Source organism: Oryzias latipes, chromosome 19 (genome assembly GCF_053564925.1).
Source record: "Oryzias latipes strain Hd-rR chromosome 19, Olatipes_Hd-rR_3.1".
In the NCBI taxonomy this organism is placed as follows: domain Eukaryota; kingdom Metazoa; phylum Chordata; class Actinopteri; order Beloniformes; family Adrianichthyidae; genus Oryzias; species Oryzias latipes.
The window spans coordinates 1,019,368-1,026,366 of NC_136255.1; positions in this window are offsets into that span (position 1 = coordinate 1,019,368).

Sequence of the window (6,999 nt, forward strand, 5' to 3'; positions counted from 1 at the left end):
CATTGATTGCAATTAAAAGAGCTTTGATTATTTCACCACAATCAAGTTCACACATGTATGTGGAATTATTCAAACACCTGTTGAGCCTGGTCGGGCCATGTTTACAACACCCCTGGTGGGCCCCCCTTTTCCCCGGGGTGCCCCCCTCCTGGGTGGGGATGGCTGGCCCCTGCCTTGCTCCTTATTGGACCAACCGTGGGCCGGGTGGGTGGCTGCCTGGAGCGCGGAGCGGGTCTCCCTATGGGGGTTCCTGGCTCGTACCTGGGGTTGGGGCGGGGGATGCCCAGAACTCCTGGGTGGTGATGAGGTGCTCGTCTGGGGCTGTGGGCGCCCTTCCCGGTTGGGGCCCTGCGTTGGGCCCTCCCGGCGCGGCGGGGGGGCTGCTCTCCTGGTTGGGCTGGGGCGGCCCTCTCTTTCCCCCCATGCCTCCCTGCTCTCTGGCTCTGGGGGCCTCGCGGCGGTCCTGCTGGCCCTGGCCTGGGTGGTGGATGTGATCTCCCGGGGGGCGGTTGTTCTCTGCCTGCTGCCGTGTGGCGTTGGGGGTTCTGGCTGCCGCTGCTGCTGCGGCAGGGGTCTTGGTGTGGGGATGGCTGGGCACTTTCCCTCCTTTTCACATTCCACCATCCATTTTAGAAGAACATAAACACTCACCTGAGCACAGGTGTTAGCTCACCTTTGCACTAATAGTTTGCGTGATTGAGATTTGTACTACATCTGAACCTTACTGTAATGATAAACTTCCAGCAACTTGTTGCTTTATGCTGCTTCATGGTTTTACCTCCCCCCTCCTATGATCACCCTCCACCCCCCCCCCCCTCTCTACCATCCCTCTCTCTTCTTCCCTTCTTTCCTTTTCCGTCCGGTCCAACACAAAAGATTTGCAAATATGATTAAAAAGAATAAAGTTTGGCCTCAACTACAAAAGGGGTTTATTCAGACATACCTCTGGTTTGTCAGAAGATTCATAACCCCTGTTGTTAAAGTAAAATATGTCCAACACAAGAGGCCTTCAGCTCTCATCTGTCTGCCCAGCTGTTGGACAGGACAAGTTAAAAAAAAAAAACACCCGTTGATCCATAAATCCTCTTATCTTCATATCCTGAAATCAGAGTTTCATTATAAATTTTCTTGAATATTTAAACATTTTTTGAGCTCATTACTTAAACCGTTCCAAAGTTTAGTTCCACACACCGACACACAGAAACTTTTTTCTTCGTGGTTCTCATCAATTTGACCTTGAAGTTCCATGAACCTTTAATGGAGACATGATTACCGATGTTTTAGCCCAGTGGAATTTTCAGAATAAAAGCACAGGAACTTCCATTTTGAGTTAAAGTGTGTTGTGTTGTGAGTTATTGTGTTGTGTTGTGAGATAAAGTGTTGTGATGTGAGTTAAAGTGTTGTGTTGTAAGTTGATGTGTTGTGAAGTGAGTTATTGTGTTGAGAGTTATTGTTTTGTGTTGTGAGTTATTGTGTTGTGATGTAAGTTGAAGTGTTGTGTTGAAAGTTATGTGTTATTGTTCTAAGTTATTGTGTTGTGAGTTATTGTTTCGTGTTGTGAGTTAATTTTTTTAGTGTTGTGACAGAGTTGTAGCGCGTTATTTTGTTTTGCAAAATAAAAGTGTTGTGACCCTTCTGGGCCGCCATAGTAAGCCCGTCCCCTTTCCACCACCCATCTGTTTACACTCTCCCCCGCTAGCTTACAGGCCCTCACACCCCCTAACATAACCCGTGCAACAAAAATGGTGATCAGTATCAGATCCATCCATCCGTCCAGTTCTGATCCAGATCCAGCTCAGACCAGGAAAACAAAGACGGTCATGGATCTGTTGGTCTGCAGGTGGACGATCAGAATGGGAAGAGGGGAGCTTGTTGCTTGCCACGGTAGCTTCTATGTCCCACTTTCAAGCTATTTCCAACAGCTTTTTTGAGTCTGCTTCTGATTTACAACAATTTTAATTAATAAATACTCAGAAATGAAATTATAGGAGGAAAAATGCCACAAAAAACATGTTGAAAACATCAAAACACCATTTTTATCGTAGCGTGTCTCAAGTGTTTCATCAAAGTATTTTGTGCCGGCATCCCTGGTTGCTCTTTTACAGTGGCGCTTCTATAGTAGTTTGTTTTCTGCTGTCGACCTTCTCAGCACCAGGCCCTGAAGCTGACTGACTCGCACAGCGTCCTCGGCTGTTAGTCAAGTCATCCTGGCCTGAAGCCCAGCTCACTGGAACCCCGCAATCTATGCAAAAGAAGGACTACAAGGAGCTCAGCCTGGGACCCTGCAATCCCAGCTCTGCTGTGCCAGCATCGGACGTTCTGCCAGCCCATCAGACCAATGTTGCTGTACCACTAGGGGGTTCAACATCCAGACAATAAGAAGCAGATCTGAGTCTTGCAAGGATGCCAAAAAACTCCCTGAGCAGGAGCTCGCTGTTGAGAATCTGGCAGAAATTTTTGGTGACACCTGGAAACTTTAGGCGTCACACTGCTTGGCAGAAAGACACTGCACAGCATCTGTCATCAAAGCTGGCAGAGAGTGCTGTAAAAACAATCAGGTCTTTGACACTAAGATCGCTGGATCATCTGTGACGAAGGCAGAAGAGGAGGGGAGACACGGAGCATCTCACAACAACCAGCTATTGGGAGACGATGGTTCAGAGAGGACATTTTCTGGGATTCAAAAAGTCTACAGTCTCACTGATGAACAGAAAGAATCGTTTTTGGAGTCTTTTGGTTTCCTGCATGTTGTCCATTGTCCAGTCAGAACAGACAAACTCTGTCAGCACAAACATCAGACAAAGTAGGGAGAAATTGGTTACTAACAGGAGGTATCATAGTAGTAGGTTTAAAGGTTGTCATCTGGACTTGGTTTTTAAAGTTTCACCTCTTGTCCAAAAGGCTTAGTCAATTCCATACGAACTGACTAAGCCTTTTGGATAAGAGGTGAAACTTTAAAAACCAAGTCCAGATGACAACCTTTAAACCTACTACTATGATGGAATCTACCTGGATGAATGAGAGTCTTCACAGACAAATAACAAGAGGTGGGTCATATTCTTTGGTCTGCACTGAACAAACACTAAGGAGGAACAGCAGTCTTAACTTGAGCCCCACGCCTCGACAAATGTTATGCTGAGCTCAGTTGACTCTAGATGGCTGGATCTTCTGAGTTCCATGTGACCAGCGTGTAATCAAAATACAAACATTTTAGCCTTTACACTTTTGTGAGATGGGGTGGGTCAGCAATAGCCCAGAATCCAGACAGGCTCAGAATAAGACAGGAGGTTAGGCTTTCAAATCTTTAGGTTCACCACTAGGTGGCAGAGAGTTCCAGCACTACAGTCCAGCAAAGAAAAATGACTTTAGTAAGAGTGGAAGACAAACTCGTCCAGCTGGAAGAAATGAGGGTCAAGTATGAAGCTGTAAAAGTAAAACATGATGATGCAACGGAGAAGAGTGCACTTTTCTTGAGGGTTGTGAAAGTTTTTAACACCAAGATCCAAGAAAAGAAGGAAACTGTCAGGCAAAACCTGCACATTTCTCCAGATGATCTGGAACAAAAATATGAGGAAGATTGTGACCATTCCAGCCCATACAGCAACGAAATGAAGCTTAACAACAAGAGCTGGAAAAGCTGGATATAGATCACAAAAAAGAAAAAGAAAACAGTGAAAGAACAAAAGACAAAGAGCAAAGAAAAAATAAAGAATCGTGTTTTGGAAAAATGAAAAACAGAACAGGAGGAGTGGAGGGCCATTAGTGAAACATCCCCCTACCATGGTGGCAGAACATCAGTGAAACACCACCCTACCATGGTGGAAGGCCATCAGTGAAACACCCCCCTACCATGGTGGAGGGCCATCAGTGAAACACCACCCTACCATGGTGGAGGGACATCAGTGAAACACCACCCTAGTATGGTGGAGGGACATCAGTGGAACACCCCCTACCATGGTGGAGGGCCATCAGTGAAACACAACCCTACCATGGTGGAAGGCCATCAGTGAAACACAACCCTATCATGGTGGAGGCCCATCAGTGAAACACCACCCTACCATGGTGGCAGGCCATCAGTGAAACACCACCCTACCATGGTGGAGGGCCATCAGTGGAACACCCCCTACCATGGTGGAGGGCCATCAGTGAAACACAACCCTACCATGGTGGAAGGCCATCAGTGAAACACAACCCTACCATGGTGGAGGGACATCAGTGAAACACCACCCTACCATGGTGGAGGGACATCAGTGAAACACCACCCTACCATGGTGGAGGGACATCAGTGAAACACCACCCTACCATGGTGGAGGGACATCAGTGGAACACCCCCTACCATGGTGGAGGGCCATCAGTGAAACACAACCCTACCATGGTGGAAGGCCATCAGTGAAACACAACCCTACCATGGTGGAGGGACATCAGTGAAACACCACCCTACCATGGTGGAGGGACATCAGTGAAACACCACCCTACCATGGTGGAGGGCCATCAGTGAAACACAACCCTACCATGGTGGAGGGCCATCAGTGAAACACCACCCTACCATGGTGGAGGGCCATCAGTGAAACACCACCCTACCATGGTGGAGGGACATCAGTGAAACACCACCCTACCATGGTGGAGGGACATCAGTGAAACACCACCCTACCATGGTGGAGGGCCATCAGTGAAACACAACCCTACCATGGTGGAAGGCCATCAGTGAAACACAACCCTACCATGGTGGAGGCCCATCAGTGAAACACCACCCTACCATGGTGGCAGGCCATCAGTGAAACACCACCCTACCATGGTGGCAGGCCATCAGTGAAACACCACCCTACCATGGTGGAGGGCCATCAGTGAAACACAACCCTACCATGGTGGAAGGCCATCAGTGAAACACCACCCTACCATGGTGGAGGGACATCAGTGAAACACCACCCTACCATGGTGGAGGGCCATCAGTGAAACACAACCCTACCATGGTGGAAGGCCATCAGTGAAACACAACCCTACCATGGTGGAGGCCCATCAGTGAAACACCACCCTACCATGGTGGCAGGCCATCAGTGAAACACCACCCTACCATGGTGGCAGGCCATCAGTGAAACACCACCCTACCATGGTGGAGGGCCATCAGTGAAACACAACCCTACCATGGTGGAAGGCCATCAGTGAAACACCACCCTACCATGGTGGAAGGCCATCAGTGAAACACCACCCTACCATGGTGGAGGGCCATCAGTGAAACACCACCCTACCATGGTGGAGGCCATCAGTGAAACACCTTCCTACCATGGTGGAGGGCCATCAGTGAAACACCCCCCTACCATGGTGGAAGGCCATCAGTGAAACACCCCCCTACCATGGTGGAAGGCCATCAGTGAAACACCCCCCTACCATGGTGGAGGGCCATCAGTGAAACACCACCCTATCATGGTGGAGGGCCATTAGTGGAACACCCCCTACCATGGTGGAAGGCCATCAGTGAAACACCACCCTACCATGGTGGAGGGCCATCAGTGAAACACCCCCCTACCATGGTGGAGGGCCATCAGTGAAACACCACCCTATCATGGTGGAGGGCCATTAGTGGAACACCCCCTACCATGGTGGAAGGCCATCAGTGAAACACCACCCTACCATGGTGGAGGGCCATCAGAGCCTGAGTGATCCTGGGAGCTAACCTGTCTCTGGCTAAAGGCCGTTTCAGTGTTCCATAGCAGACATGTCCTGGGTGACAAGTCCGACTTGGAGCAGTTCAAACACCTTAATGGTTCCACAACAGCAAATTCAAAACTGTTAAAAAGTTAGAGCAGATCAACACTCGTTGAATTAAATGTAACTGTCCTGAGAGTAGAATTCAAGGAACTTTCAGTGTTGATTCTAAAATTGACACTGAATGGAGTTTTTCCTTCAGGGATTCTGGGTATCATCAGTTTGGAGACTCGCCGCCTCACATAGTCCATGGATTACGTGGCAGGACACCAACTGCATGTCAGCTGCAAAGCGCCTCTTCGTCTGTCTTTGGTCAGTAAATACACTGCTCACAAAAACAAGGAGAACACAGAAACAACTCAATATAACTCCAAGTCAACAACCAACAATCAGAGCTCTGTGAAATCTAACTGTCCACCTAAGAAGCAACTCTGATTGACAATCAATTTCACTTTCTGTTTTACAAATGAAGTAGACAACAGGTGGAACTTATTGCCAATAAGCAGGAGTGGTCCTGCAGAAGGTAGGTACAGACCAAATCTCAGTCCTGATGCTTTCTGCCTGCTGTTTTAGTCATTGTGAATGACGATGGTGCTTTTACGCCAGCATGAGGTAAAAGTCTACAATCCACACACGTGGCTCAGGTGGTGTAGCTCGGATGATGGCAAGTTTGATGTGTCTGTCTACCTAGGGACAGGCCAGGACATCAAGAGAATCGGAGGAGGCTGTAGAAGGGCAACAACCCAGCAGCAGAACTGCTACCTTAGAATTGGTGCAAGGCGGAGCACTGCCAGAGCCAGGCAACATGACATAGCAGACCACACCATCTCCACGTTTCTGCTCTGGTGGTGGGCTGCTCGTTTGGAGCTGGGGGGCCTCTTCGGTGGTTGGGGCCTTGTGCTGGGCCTTCTGATGCAGCGGGAGAGTGGTCTCTGACTGGGCTGGGACTTGTGTGCCCTGTGTCCCCCTGCTCTCTGGTGCTGGGGGCCCCTATGGCAATCTTTCCAGGCCTGGTCTGGGTGGCTGATGTTGGGTTGTCCAACAAGCAGATTCCCTTGATCTGCTGCCCGTGCAGGTGTCTGGGAGGCCCTGGCTGCCACTGCTGCCTCGCCTTTGGTGGGGGCCTTGGTGTGGGGCAACTAGGTGCTCCCCATCTTTTAAAATGCAATAATCCACCACAGTAGAAACAACAAACTCTTACCTTTGCACAAATAGTATGTGCGACAGAATGATATACATGACAGGTGTTTGCATGCATAAGTGCATTTGGGCTGTTCTGTAGTTGTTTTGTGTACA